The 16,125-nt window shown below is 42.9% G+C and overlaps 1 protein-coding gene and 1 pseudogene across 3 annotated transcripts in view; both read left to right on the plus strand.

Moving 5' to 3' along the window:
- plppr1 (phospholipid phosphatase related 1) overlaps positions 1-16,125 on the plus strand; it is a 119,130-nt gene that overhangs the window by 39,791 nt on the left and 63,214 nt on the right. The gene's annotated exons all lie outside the window — the stretch shown is intronic.
- Positions 13,150-14,762, plus strand: LOC148151861 (uncharacterized; annotated as a pseudogene).

Genomic DNA, 16,125 nt, shown 5'->3' on the forward strand with positions numbered 1-16,125 from the left:
TCATTAGGGGTGCCAAGGATTGTAATCTCTTTATTGCAACAAGGCAGTGTGAAAATCTTGCTTTGTTGTTTGACAATTAAAAATTACTGATTTGATAATAAGTACCATATTTTCTACTATCTTTTCTTTCACATTACATACAGTGTGGAAACAGACCCTTCAGCCCAACAAGTCCACACTGACCCTCCAAAGAGTAACCCACCCAGACCCATTCCCCTACATTTACCCCTGACTAATGGCACCTAACACTACAGGCAATTTAGCATGGTCAGTTTACCTGACCTGCACATCTTTGGACTGCGGGTGGAAACTGGAGCACCTGGAGGAAACCCACACAGACACGGGGAGAATGTGTGTCTGTATGGAGTTTGCACAGTCAGCTGAGGTTGGAATTGAACCTGGGATCCTGGTGCTGTGAGCCAGCAGTGCTAACCACTGAGCCACCGTGCCCCCCGCAACAAGTCCACAAACATGGATAAAGGGATGATGTAACAGGATCACTCCTCAATTAGTACTTCTTGAAATGTCTAGGCCAGTGCACTTCAGTCCAATGTCAAACACACTGTTTTGGAATAGTGAATAAACTGAAAGTACTACTCAGCCTGTCAGTGACAGTCACACTTGATGTGTTGCTAAGTCAAGCAATAGGAAATACAGGGGAGTAATTGATTATAAAGGATATAGTCTTCCCTGTCTCCTGTAATTGTTGTTTCTTTTGTCCGTGGAGTGGATAAAATATCATGTGGTTGCAGAAACTCCTTCCCTTTCTGGGGTTGATACATTTGGAATGCTTCACATGCACTCACAAGTTGTTGAATGTTCTGATCCAGTCGTTGACAGAATACAGATTCAGTACTAGTCACCTTATGCATTCAAACCCATGTATCGCTGTCATAACATTGTGATATCTTGGCATATGCTTTTGATGTTAGAACATGTTTGCCGTTGAAATTGACTTGTGATATACGAAGTTCGCCTTTGTTATGCCAAAATGAACAAATGCTCTTAGGTACTGTAATGGTGTCAGGCCATCCCTAGATAATAATTTTTTGCAACTTTGGTTGTCGTCGCTTACTTTCAGCAGTTGTCAATTGCAACTGTGGATACTGGCTCTGGCCACAGAATAACAAATCAGCCGTGATAACCTCACTCTCTTCAGGGTCAGAAACATCAGAGAATTATCTTAGCAGATTACCCAACCCACACAGACTGACTGTTAGACATAACCACCTGGTGCCTAGCTTATACCTAACTTCAAAGTCAAATCCTAGGAGATTGTTGGGAGGCTGGAAAAGCACAGCAGGTCAGACAGCCTCCGAAGAGCAGGAAAGTCAATATTTTGGACTGAAACCCTTGGTCAGTCCTGAAGTCAGACTCTGGACTTCCAGCATTTGCCTCAAGTGATCAGAGACAAGACGCTGATGAGACCTGTATCCTCAGGTCACATGCTGTGATGCAGTGATGATGTCAAGAACATGTCTCTTAAAAGGTGAGCTGACATACTGACACTATACTTCACTCAACAAATTCCCCAGCAAATATCAGAGTGTGGGATCCTTTACTATTCACTCCAGTACCCCATATTGGCTGTGTGAGCATGTGTACATGTCCATGTGAACTAACAACTAAGCAGCTTAACACTAATGCAGGCTATTCATCTTTAAAAAGGCAAAAGGTGTACATTTATGTAAATTGCCTCAGGGTATTGTAAAGTGCTTTGCAACAAACAAATAAGCAAAGTCTCATAGGAATGCAGTAGTCAATTAGCATGCACAAACAGCAATGAGAAAAAGGAAGAGATTTGTTTAGAGAAATGTTGGTTGAGGGATAACTATTGGTCAGGAGACGAGGGAGAATTCCCTGCTCTTGTTTGAACTATAACATTAGGGCCATTTACAATACCCAGAGAGGGAAGGTTCAGTTCCATGGCACCTCTGACACTGCAGCACTCCCTCAGTAGCACACAATGATCTGTTTGAGAGCCAGACTTTGCTGGGTGGTGGGGTTGGTTGGTGGCAAACTGTCCACTTTTGCTGTCACTAGTTCTCCGAAAGTGGACCTTAGATCAGTATAAAAGTTCCTGAAGTTGGGATCGGTCACCCAGGACGAGGATCCTTCAGAACCAACAATCATTGAAATTAGCATGAATCTCAACTTGTGCCCTCAACACTTTGATTCAATCAGGAATAACTGGTTTTGAACATCAATTTTAAAATTGACTCATAGGATGTGAGCATTGCTGGCTGGACCAGCATTTGTTGCCCATTCTACTTGGCAGTGAGAAGGGGGTGGTCAGCATCCATCTTGAACAACTGCTGCTGTAGCTAGACTCAATGCCATTAGAGAGAGAATTCCAGCATTTTGACCCAGCAGCACTGAAGATATGGAGATATATATTTCCAAGTCAGGATGGTTAGTATGAAATTAAAGGTGATTAAACGGAAGAACAAATATTGAAATAGATTTTCAGTGGCATATTAGTAAAGTCTACATGATGATTTGGGTTTTAAAAAACCAAATATTTGCATAAATATCTTTAATGATATTTAAGCTAAGATCACCTCACATTGTGCCCCAAACTTTAATCTGATCCTTGCAGGAAAATAAAATGATCTTGCATTCTTTTGTTTGCTGGCTGGATGGATGTTTGTGAAAATCCTTTTTTTCCCCCAATGTAATAAGCTGCTTTGATTGTATTATAAAGGAGTGATCTCAAAGTCAATACAAAGTTCTCATCATAGATTGCTCGACCTCAAAGGCTCTTCCTTGTGGTCAGCAACCCCCTTTCTTCGCAACTGATCACAATCCCCAGCCATTGTGTTTAAGCCCGAAGGGGACTTGAACCTGTTAATTTCTGGCTCTCAGGCATGCCCACAAGTGACTGTAAATGTCATTCATTTTTCCAAACTGCTACCAAGGAAGGAACATCAAAAGTTTATCTTCATTGTTTGCTGCACATTCTGGGTAGCTCATGGAAGGACACATCACAAGTGTGGCAGTCCACTTAAAATGCATAAACAGCGGTCACTTTTCTGGCTCATGTCTGCAAGATGGATGACATCCATTCTGAGGTAGCTAGTGTCAGGAGACTATTAGAATGCCTAAAAGGTCCCTTCAAGGATGCTTGCTAGTGTTACATGAAGAACTGAGATATTGATTTTCATGCTTAGCAGCTATTAGTTGGAAGTAGTGAAACGGTGACAACACCTTTGGCTGATAAATGCTACCATATTGATCAGTGGTTTATAGCAATTTGGGAACAGCCACCAACACAAAATCTGAACCCAAAATTATACCTAAGAACCATTTTATATGCACTTTTGGAAGAGCCTCTCTCTTCAGTCATCAGAAAAATGTGTTCTTTACCAAGGTCCCCACCATCCTCCAGGGATTTGACTTGAAGCATTTTAATCTTTAAAATCGGGGGGGAAGGATATTAACAAGTGTTATCTCTTGGCGTTTGAAGGCTGTTAATCAAAACTGCAGTGAATACATGTCCACAACCTGATTTAAATATCAAATAACTTGTTTGAAGGACCCTTCTGTCTCCAAAGTGCAAATGTATTAATTCTAACTGAAGATATCCATATGAAAAATGGCAGTCATAAATTCAGACATAATTGGGTAATGTTGAGGAACATGAATTGTCACTATGCCCATTTGTAATTCAACGCACGGCCTACCCTTTTGTTCAAACATTTACCTCTTACTGCTGTCCAATTCCATCTCAAATCCAGTTATTCTGCTCGCTTCAATGGCCTTCCTTGTAGTTTATTGCACTGCTTTATTAAATGTCAGACAAGCTTCTTCAGTTAACAATTCCCCAGGACTCCCTAACTTCCTAATTAGTAACAACCTTTAAAAATATTACCAAGACTGGAAGCTAATGAAGCTCAACTATTTATTAGGGTAATTGCCAGCTGTAAAGTCCACAAGGAAAGAAATTTGCTACAACTTTTAAGTCTTGACCTGTAGACTTGCAGCTCCTATGCTTCATATTGGGAGCTGATAGCTAAATTAACTTCTCTTAATTGAATGTACTGCTGTGTATAATTAAATGAGATCCCTGCTAATCAATCTGGGAGCTGAGCCCTGGAATAGGTTGCATTTGACTGCAGAAGTTGCCTTTAGATCCAGTACAATGAGAATTTTAACTTAAATTAAATCATCAGGTTAGTTGTTTTTAAACACCCACACAGAGACAACCACTGTCTTTATTAAATCAGTTTAAAACATTTCCTTACTGTGTATGTAATTTTAGTATTCACAATAGAATGCTGTACTTGTGAAGATAGTAAATTTGGAGAATGCTGTACTTGTAAAAAAGGCAAATTTAGAGAAATAAAGATTAATAGTCTGAATATCACTCATGGTAAATAAAGGTAAAATTGCCATAGTCTCAGAGGAGCAGTCTCTCAAAGCTTACTGGTGTTGGTTTAACCAGAGGGTCACCATGCTTCAGGTGAGGGGAGAGGTAGAGAAGGAGGGACTTTAATGGTAACTGGTACAGGAATTAAACCCGCACTGTTGGCATAACTTTACATTACAAATTAGCTGCTAGCCAGCTGAGTTAGTTAAACAACCCCAGATATGGAAATTAAATAAAATCAAAGATTTGAACTTATATAGCTTGCTTCATTACCTTGGAAGTCCCAAATTGCTTTAAAGGCATACATTTTAATGTGGTTACTATTGTAAAATCCAATACAACCAGTTTGTGAACAGCAAGATCCCATAAAAGAAGAAAGAGATACCCATAAAAGAGATAATGTGTCTTCAGAGTGGCACATAGGGGACCAGAGATACAATTCCAGTTTTAAAAAAATATGGCTCCAGCCAGCTGCAAGGGCTAATTCGATTCAATATTTTACCTAAAAGATGCTACCATCAACAATGCAGTGTCCTCCTAGCATTGCGCTTTTGCTCAAATCTCGGGGGCAAGGACTTGAACACAAAACCTTCTGAATCAGAGATAAATATCCTGCCTACCAGGATGGAAGTGACATAACGAAAAACGGGTGAGTGGAATAATTTTCCTAATGATATTTTCAAATTTTAAAAATGAGTTACACAACTTTATGTATTTCTCTCCACAAAGCTGTGATACCAGTTGTGAAGACAGCAAACAGAGTATGTTTCCACTTCCAAGCCCAAAAGAATCTTCAAATCCATTTTTAGAACCCAGCTAAACCTGAAAAAGCAGAAGGATTCGAAATCCTTGAAGCTTTAGGTTGAAATTTGCTGCATATCTGATCTTGCCATCTCAGTAGTGCATTGGATAATGCATCTAAATCAAACAAAAACAACTTTAGTTAACTTGATATCACATTTGTAAAAAATGCTTTTCAAAATCAGTGGTTCTGCTATTTAATTCCACTTTAATTCAGAAAGTTCCCCTTCTCAGTCTATAATTGTAGGCATTTGTTCTCCTTTAAATTTATCTTCCAAATCCTAGTCTAGAGTCTGGGTTGATACAGCCGGTGCAGTTCTGAGGGAGGACTGCACGATCAGAAGTACGGACACATTGATGAGATATTACACTGAGGCCCGGTCTGTCCATTGGGACTGAAAAACATCCAAGGACACTCATTTTGAGCAAGGGTACTGTATTTCTCTGGTGTTCCTGGTCAATGCTCCTCCCCTCAAATGTCATCACTAAAAATAGATTACCTAATGATTTGCCATATTGCTTTTCACAGTATCATGTTGTTTATAAATAGTTCCTGGTAACTCATGTTATCTGAAAGTTACAATTTATCCAGGATACCAGGGATAGCATTCCTGATCCTTCTCAATGGTGCCATTCATTTTTTTTTTACATGGACTTAGAATGAGAGAGTCACAGATGTACAGCACGGAAACGGACCCTTTTAGTCCAACTTGCCGATGCTTACCAGATATCCCAACCCAATGGAAATGTTTACCTTTTAAAAAATCTCAGTTCTAAATTTCTCTTTCTAGTATCTGACTTATCCTGGATTACAGCTCATGCATGCTTATGTGGTTCAGTCACAATGGGGATATGTCCCACTTGATCTCTTGGGGCAGAGGCCATGACAGTACATTTGGGAGAAGGAACTCTGGCTCATTTGGTTTTTTTTTTTTAATTTCCCTCCTTTGCCCAGAGATACAGAAACACATGAAAATATTGGAAACACTCTGCACCCAGCGGGTAGAGAAACAGATGCAGAGGTCAGTGGCCTCATGTCAGAAGTGGGAGATGTTAGAGGACTTAAAAAAAAAAAACTGTATTTGAGCCAACAATGAGGGGATGGGGAGTCAGAGAGAAAGAGGAGGAAAGTCATTGAAGGGTGGAAAGGCAGTAGTGTTTCAGTGATGAAAAGGATGACAGCACAAGGCTAAAAAAGGTGAATGCAAGCCACAGAGGAATGGATCGAAAGAGGATGTAGTAAAAACCTCCACAATTTCCTGCATCTGTAGAATCACATGAGCCAGGTGAAGCTATGCTTATGCATGTGTTCTGCTTTTCCAGGAACAATCTGAAGCCAGAGGTTATCGTTTAGGGAGCACTACTCATCAAGCATGGAATCTCTGCTACCCTGACCACATTCTGCAGGCATGTAGGAAAAAGGTGACCATCGATAATCAGTCAGGGTTGACCAGGTTCTGAACATATCCTTTCCAAGGATGTTGCCAGGGTTGGAGGATTGGAGCTACAGGGAGAAGCTGAATAGGCTGGCACTGTTTTCCCTGGGAGTGTCAGAAGCTGAGGGGTGACCTTAGAGGTTTATAACCTCATGAGGGCCATGGATAGGGTAAATAGGCAAACTCTTTGCCCTGGAGAGGGGGAGTCCAGAACAAGGAGGGCATAGATTTACAAAAGGGACTGAAGGGCAACTTTTTCATACAGAGGGTGTTGCCGGTATGGAATGAACTGCTAGAGGAAGTGGTGGAGACTGGTAAGTTGCAACATTTAAAAAGCATCTGGATGGGTATATGAATGGGAAGGATTCAGAGGGATATGGGCAAGTGTTGGCAAATGGGATTAGATTAGGTTAGGATATCTGGTTGGTGTTGATGAGTTGGACCGAAAAGTCTCTTTCAGAACTGTACATCTCTATGACTCATAAGTAGAGGGCTGGGATTCAAACCTGGGGAGTTTTCTGGCCTAGAGGCAGGGCCTCTGAACCAAGGCAGCACAAGACAGCCACATGTAGCAGGGAGGGAGCAGAGTAATTCTGACTTGGGGCAATAGTATGAAAATAGCGACATTGGATCAGCTTGTTATATACTTTTCCCCAAACTGTTATCACCCAATAAATTGTCATCCAGAGTTAAAATTGCCACTTCCCTTAAGGTTGAAGTACTAGCTGGATTGTTGACCTCGCCTGGGAGTCGAGTTTAAGGGGAGACAATGACCTAATGGTATTATCACTGGATTGTTAATCCTGAGGTCCAGGTCATGTTCTGGGGACTAGGATTCGAATCTCACCATGGCAGGTGGTGAAATTTGAATTCAGTTTTTAAAAAATCTGGAATTAAGAGGCTAATGACCATGAATTCATTGTCAACTGTTGGGAAAACCCATCTGGTTCACTAATGTCCTTTGGAGTGGGAAAAGTGCCATCCTGGACTACATGCGACTCCAGACCCACAGCAATGTGGTTGACTCTTAACTGCCCTCTGGGATAGGCAATAAATGCCTGCCGAGCCAGTGATGCCCTCATCCTGAGTGAGTGAGTAAAAGTGTCCCTTGGATGTGAATTATGCTGCAAAGAGAGCAAAAGGAAATAAGGAAAGTAGATAGAGGAGCAAGGAAAGCGATTTGACCTGTCCCATCTGTGCCAGCCCTTTAACAATGTTGGGAAATCATTACTTTGGGGGGGGGGGGAGAAAGAGGGTAGGTTTAAAAAAGTAATTATCCAGTTCTCTTGAAATTTATTAAATCTGCTTCCATTATTCCATAATGAAATGGTTAATATCCTGCAAAAATTTTTGTAATAAAAACGAAGTGCGGGAAATACTCAGCAGGCCTGGCAGCAACCGGAGTAATGAGAGAATTCGGCAAATGGGAATACACGTCAGTCCTGAAGAAATCATATTGGACTTGATGTTAACCCAATGCCTCAAAAATGTTAGCTCTACTTCTGTCTCCACAGATGCTGAGTGTCTGCAACATTTTCTGTTTTTATTTCAGCTTTCCAGCACCTGCAGTTTCATATGTTCATCCCCACCACTGCCGCCCAAATTATATTCAACTCAATCAGAATAGTTGCTTGCATTCTCTGGGATAGTGATAGATGATGGCAGTTGGCTGAAGGGGGGGCGGGGGGAGGAAGCTAGAGGGTGTGGGGTTAGGCTGGAAAGTGGAATTCAGGTCATAATCAGACTGGGCACAATGTGATTGATGGCCAAGTGAGTTGGAGAGCCTGCTCATTTTGTATGTGTTCTTATGATCTACATATTACAGCAAAGTATGGCACCTTGCTAAAACAGATAGCCTCGAGAGTCAAAAATCAATAGATCATTATCCACATTATACTGTGGAAACACTTTTTGTCATTTACATAAATGATCTGGATGCGAGCATAAGAGGTACAGTTTATAAGTTTGCAGATGACACCAAAATTGGAGGTGGTGTCGTGGACAGCGAAGAGGGTTACCCTCAGATTACAACAGGATCTTGACCAGATGGGCCAATGTGCTGAGAAGTGGCAGATGGAGTTTAATTCACATAAATGCGTGGGGCTGCATTTTGGGAAAGCAAATCTTCGCAGGACTTATACAGTAAATGGTAAGGTCTTAGGGAGTGTTGCTGAACAAAGAGACCTTGGAGTGCAGGTTCATAGCTCGTTGAAAGTGGAGTCGCAAGTAGATAGGATAGTGAAGGCGACGTTTGGTATGCTTTCCTTTATTGGTCAAAGTATTGAGTACAGGAGTTGGGAGGTCATATTGCGGCTGTACAGGTCATTGGTTAGGCCACTGTTGGAATATTGTGTGCAATTCTGGTCTCCTTCCTATTGGAAAGATGTGAATTTTGAGGATTCAGAAAAGGTTTACAAGGATGTTGCCAAGGTTGGAGGATTTGAGCTATTAGGGAGAGGCTTCACAGCCTGGGACTGTTTTGCCTGGAGTGGAGGCTGAGGGGTGACCTTCTAGAGGTTTACAAAATTATGAGGGATAAATAAGCAAAGTCTTTTCCCTGGGATCGGGGAGTACAGAACTAGAGGAAATATGGTTTGGGGTGAGAGGGGAAAGAATATAGAGACCTACGGGCAACATTTTCACACACTGAAGCGTATGGAATGAACTGCCAGAGGAAGTGGTGGAGGCTGGTACAATTGCAACATTTAAAGAGGCATTTGGATGGGTATATGAATAGGAAGCATTTGGAGGGATATGGGCTGGGTGCTGGCAGGTGGGACTAGATTGGGTTGGGATATTTGGTCTGCATGGACGGGTTGGACTGAAGGGTCTGTTTCCATGCTGTACATCTCTGACTCGATAACATCATAAAATCAATCCCAGTTGTTATTACAGCAGTCCAGGTGTGATCGACAGGGAAATGATCCAGGCCATCATTCTGACCAGGTCTTACAATGCCAATCTCAGACATCTTTTCACGATCCTGAAAGGATGTCTGTCTGTGTCTACACCAGAAGCTGTCAAAATAAGTAACATTGATAAACCATGTCAGAAATTCAGGAGAAACATCTTTACAGTGATTAAAATGCAGAAGTCACTACCACAGGCAAATTGGTGAAATGAATTGCATAACTGATTTGAAGGGGAAGCCATTGATCAGATTGGGGAAAAAAAAAGAAAAAAAAAAGAAGAAAAAAAAAGTGTGATAAGGAGTAAGTCCAAGTGGAGCCAAAACACTGCATGGCTGAATGGTCATTTTGTCTGGGATGTTCCATGTAATTTTATGTCATGCTTTGTCCAAAGTGTGAGTACATCTGAAGTTCTCTGGTCAGATGATAGTTGGTTCTATTTCTGCATTTACCAAGTTCATTCAATTATTTAAATTTCCTTTTCAACACATTGAGAATTAGGATGTTTGAGAGATTTCCAGGGATGATAGGTTTACTCTCCAAAAAAAATTACTGGTTCTCCTCCCTCAATGCTGCCTGAACAGGAAATAAAGTGCACCTCTTCCTGTAATTGTCTGCCCCTACTGTACACAACCTCAGAATCGTGGTATTTCTGTGTGTCTATTTCCAGTTTTTTTTGTTGTCCTGCCTTCATAGCTACACCTCACTTTCTCCCATGATAAGTTTGTGATTTAGTCTTCAATATGCATGCATTATTAAATGAAAAAGAGAGAAGTTGTCTGTTCTTTGTAAAAGTCATCAAATTTGCATTTCCAGTGTTATTGGTAAAAAGAACATTCGTTGCCCAATGCTAATTGCTCTTGAATGTGATGGCTTGGTCTGTCCTTTGAGGGCAGTTTCGAGTCACCTGCATTGAGTCTAGAGTCACGCACAGGCCAGGTTAGTTAAGGGTGACCAAGTTCCCTCCTTAGAGCATTAATGTACCACACCTTTGTTATATTAAAAAATAGTTTTTCAGTTTTTGATTCAGAGACTAGCTTTCAAATCTGATATTATATTGATTTGAATTTAAATTCCACCAGTTGCTATGTCTAGGCCTCACTAACAACATTATCACAACACCACTATGTTTCACAGAATGTTTCACTCGTCCTTTCTCTGTTGGTTCCACTTTCAAGTCTGTCTCACATAATTGCTTGCCATCTGTCTCTTGTATTTATACATCTCTGACTTCCTTTACTCTTGGTGTGTCATGCTGATGCAGAGGGGGACAATATGGGGTTTCAGACTTGGAACCAAGATGTGGTTAATCTTGAAATGGCCTCTGAAGTGGTCCAACAATAGACCCAGTTATAGATTTTGTGTTCAGACATACTAGTGCATACTTCTTGGGCAGGTAGGACTTGAACCCAGGCTTCCTCACTTAGAAGTAAGGACACTATCACCTGTATCATAAAACCCTCACAACTCAGCGGCATTCAAGATGGCAGCTCTATATCATCGTAAGGGCAATTAGGATGATATTTAACAGCTACATCATGTCAAATAAGAATGAGAGGATGTGTTCTGTCCAGTTATTCTGTGTTTAAGAACAAGAACCTGTTTACTACCAATGCTGATTATGCTCGATTTGTTAACCTGGGTATGGACTTGGGGAAACTGAACAAAGCTGTCAAGGGCACTGAAGTGTGGAGAGGACATATTAAAGCATTGTGAATAAATGTCACACACATGACAACTAGAGTCTTCTCAGTATACATCCAAGATGTGAAATGTGTAACAAGATCTTGGCTGGGTGCTACCCTGTTTCCTTTACAGTATATAGCAGAGGAACAGCAATAAGAATTGTGTTTAGGTCATGAGCAGAGGCTGGACATGAAGAATCTTATTTTTACACAGATATTTAAAAAATAAAAATGGGGGTCGAGCACAGTTTGAAAGCTCCATCAATGACTGTATCAGTGCTACCTTGTGCTCCCCTGTGGTGATTGAATAGTTTATCAACTTCAACATCTTTCACCCAGACCTCAAATACCCCCTCCTCTTCCTGGACCTCTCCATCTCTGGTGACTAATTAATCACAGATATGTACTACAAACCAGACTGTCAAAGCTACCTTGCACACACCTCTTCCCATTCTATCTTGTGTAAACACACATCCCTTAGTCCCAATTCCTCCGCCTCCACTGCATCGGTTCCCAGGATGACCAGTTCCACCTTAGAAAATCTCAGGTGGCCTCCTCCTTCCAAGATTGCAGTTTAAGAAAATTCAATGGCCAGGTACTCAGCACAAGGAAAGAGAAGATAATCCCTTTATACACTGGTGATCTCGATTAGTATTTTATTAATTTGCTTGTGGGATGTGGGCCTCACTGGCTAGCCAACATTAAGGCAACGAGGCCGTCAGAGAAGGTAGTGAGCTGCCTTTTGGAAACACTGTAGTCCACCTGCTGTGGATTGATCTACAGAGTATGAGTACGAGCGAGAACACAAAACACAGGATCAGTCTGACAAAGCCATATGACAGAACTCAATTACAAACACCATTGGTTGCAAAAATAAATGTCAATATTAATTTCAGGCATAAATTCAAACATTTGTTTGAACGTGGTCTGCAGACCCCAATAACAAATTTATGGTGAAGTCACCACAGTGCAATGGACCATAGTGCTACTCTGCTGAGACAGATTAGTAGTGGCTAAACTGGAGGGTCACCATGCCTTAGGTGAGGTGAGATGTTGAAAGGAGTGTCCTTCATGGTAACCTCAGCGAGGGTGGGAATTGAATCCACGCTGTTGGTATTACTGCAAGGCAGCTGTCAAGCTTGCTAAGCTAACTGACCTTCAATATTTTGATCACTGATTTAGAGAGCAATTGGCAGCATTCAACTGAAGGATAACTAATTCAGAGTTTGATTGGAATTATGCTGGATTTGATAAGAATAGGCTACCATGCAATTTTTTTTAAAAAAGATTAATTAATACTCCACTGGATAATAGATCAGCTGATACTTCTGGGAAGAGAAAACAATTGAAAATTTGAAGATGGAAGTTCCACTTGATAGATGGAGTAGGTTTCAATAACACTATGACTCTCTTTCTGAGTAACTATGACTCTCTTTCGGAGGGTATAGTTGCCGACTGTGACATTGTCACGTATTTTTGGCGCACAGTTTGTGTCATGTCTCCCCGCTGGCCTCACCAGTAAGCCCAACATTCCTGGATGTCGGGTGACCAAACGACCAGAAAAAGTATGAGACGGCTGTGGTCGAGACAGACCTGCTTTCAAAAAACCAGTATGAGTCTTCCATATTTAATGGAGCAGTCCGGCTGGGAAGCGTCCCAGAAAAACAACCTCCCTGCAGCCTCATCCGCAACCACGAGCTGTGATAAATCATTAGGTTGTAATTGTATAAAATCTGCAACAAGGTCCATCTCGGTCCAGACTGAGACAGCGACCTTGAGACGTTACCTCCTACCTTACACGGAGTTGAGACCGTGAACCCCTCTCAGGGAGCCGGCTCACCCTGTAATGGACAGCATAGATAACGTTGATGAAGGCACCGTAAGGGCAGCCCAGCCTAAGGTGGGAATAAGCATAACCACCCAGACCTTCTACGACAAAAGTTAGAGATATGAAGCAGGGCACAGACTTGGAAAAGACTATAAACGAGACTGGCGAAGAAACAACTGATGCAACGGCCTTCATGGAAGGAGTCATCATTGAGCCAGTATGTGACAGAACGTCTGCCTCGGCGGTAACCATCCACTATCCCATTGATGGGCTGTTTTGCAAGGACTGCAACACCCTCTTCCCCACGGTGAGCATGTTTAAGACCCATGTGTCTAAAGTGCATGAAATAAAGAACATTCGTACAAGATGTTCATGCTGCGATAAGGCGGGAGAATACCACTCAATAGCCTGCCATTACCCAAAATGCAATGGAAAGAAACAACCCCCAACTGGGGACTTTGCATGCAGTGCGTGTGACCAACGGTTTTCAACACAATCAGGCCTTGGTCAACACGAGAGGCACAGACACCCAGTTCTACGAAACGAGAAATGCCTCAAACCGGCACCCAAGGTCCAAAGCAAACCTGGGAGGAGCGACCGCGTATGGTCACAGGAGGAAGTGGCACTCCTGAGGGAATTAGAAGTGAGATTTGCTGGATGCAAATTCATAAACAAGTCCATCGGTAACATCCTGAAAACTAAAACACCAAAGCAAATCTCAGACAAACGCAGGGTCTTGGCAAGCATCCCGACGGAGGTCACGAAGTCAGTGAGCCAACAACAGGTATAGACTCGCACGATTCTGAGGCAGAGAGCATCCAGGAGAATTCCGACGATCAAGCCCAGCGCCAAGGAGCCAGCCGAAAAACACCGGCTTCGATCCCAAAACATCGGGATGTTGATGACTAGCTTACACAAGCTGAAGAGCTCCTGAGCGCGAGGAATGACCCGGAGATGCTCGCCCTCTGAATCGGGCCAGTAGACAGTATTACTGACCTACTAATGAATAGCAGGAAAAGGCAGGACAAACACAAGAGGCCCCAAAAAGATCGGGCCAAGAAAGACAAAAGGCCCGGGAGCAACACTGGAGCCAAAAAACGGTGGGCAGCACGTAAGGCGCTGTTTTGAGTAACACAACAGCTTTACAAATCCAACCGGCGCCAACTAGCTCGCGAGATCATGGGGGCGCCGACCTCATCCGCTTGTCCTCAATCAAAGGAGGAACTGGAGACATGTTTCCGTGAGAAACTGTCAGCACCAAATAATAAATCAAACATAAATCAGTATGCCCCATACACTGGCAAAGTCGATGACGGGGCCTTGATGAAACCCATCGAGGTAGAGGAGGTTGAAACGGCCATCAAGGGAATAGGCGAGAACAGTGCCGCTGGACCAGACGGCCTGAAAATACAGGACATACGAACGCTCCATGAGCAGGAGGAAACCAGTCTACCCCGCCTCTTCTCCTTATGGCTAAAGTCAAGCAAGATCCCAGATTCACTGAAAAAGAGCCGAACAGTCCTGATTCCTAAGTGCGAGGACAAGGAACACTCGAAAAGCATTGATAACTGGCGACCAATAACCATCGGTCCAATGCTGCTCCAGCAGTTCACGAATATAATGGCTAAACGTCTAAGTGAGACAGTCGAGATAAACCCCAGGCAAAAGGGATTGCTGGCAGCAACTCCCGGATGCAATGAAAACATTGTAGTCCTCGAAAACATCAATGGATGAAAGTACAATCGGAGGGACCTCGCAGTCGTCTTTGTTGATCTAGCAAAAGCGTTCGACTCGATTGGGCACAAACTACTGATCAAATCTTTATAAAGAGTGAAACTACCTAAAGCCTTTGCAAGTCTCATCGCAGACTTATACACTGGCAACACTACAATGGTGGAAGGGAACGGAAACTTAACCACCCCAATAACTATCGAGAGGGGTGTAAAACAAGGTGACCCACTCTCACCACTATTATTTAACATTGCTTTGGATCCATTGGTGTGCTCCCTGGAGAGCACCAACTCAGGGGTCTCCATGCCCCTGGGTGACAGAAGAGGCCAGTGTTCAACTTTGGCCTTCGCGGACGACATCGCCCTTCTAAGCGACTCACACACCAGTATGGCTAGGAACCTAAAGCTGCTCCAGGCTTACTGCGACCATACAGGCCTCAGTATTAATATAACGAAGATGAAAGGATTCCATTTCACTTTCAAAAGGAAAACCTTCTTGTACAACCATCTTGCCCAACCATCTCGCCAACTGGAAGCTACGGGACGAATCCATAGCCTACATACCCCCAGGCGAGACAGAAATACCTGGGTGCCCGGATCGATCCATGGGCAGGTATGGTGGAAGGGGAGTGGCAGGAAAAGCTTAAGTCCTGGATTAAAGGGATTCAGGCAGCATCTCTCCGACCACGACAATGGCTGGAGATCTTTAAGATACATGTCATCCCCCGATTGTACTTCCATCTGATCCTGACAGAAGCGTCACAGGCTACTCAAAACTGGACCAATTAATATGCAACGCCACCAAAGAATTCCTACACCTACCACCTCACACCACAGACGGAGCACTATACGCTAGTAACAGGAACGGCGGTCTAGGCATCCCAAAACTGGAGGTGCAAATCCCATCAATGATCGTTCGCAAACGTGAGGCACTAGACATGTCCAGTGATGTAGTCATTCGGGCCTCCTTTCAATGTAAAGGAGACAGCAACAGACAGTTGCGGGACTGCGCGAGCTCAAGGTCCTCAAGGAAATGGAAAATTTCCAACCCAGTAGCCGCAGCAGCGGTGAAGGGGAAATTGACCTGATGACTACCATCCACGACATCATGCCTGCACTCACAGGCAAATGCGGGAACTGAAATCACCAAATAGATATGCGGGCTGGAGAGAGTGGGAATTCAAAAAATGTCAAAAGCTGGAATGTCAAGGGGCAGGCATCCAGTAGTTTAGAGATGACAAGATCTCTTAATCTTGGACAAAAGCCGGAGTACAGCAAAAATCCTCTAGATTCATTTACAGCGTGCTCTTGCGGCGTAACCTGTACCCAACAAGAACCACATTATCTAGAGGACGGCCAAACCGAAA

This window comes from Chiloscyllium plagiosum, unplaced genomic scaffold, assembly GCF_037043375.1.
Source record: "Chiloscyllium plagiosum isolate Xiang-an unplaced genomic scaffold, Cpla_swu_hap1 HiC_scaffold_2, whole genome shotgun sequence".
Taxonomy (NCBI): Eukaryota; Metazoa; Chordata; class Chondrichthyes; order Orectolobiformes; family Hemiscylliidae; genus Chiloscyllium; species Chiloscyllium plagiosum.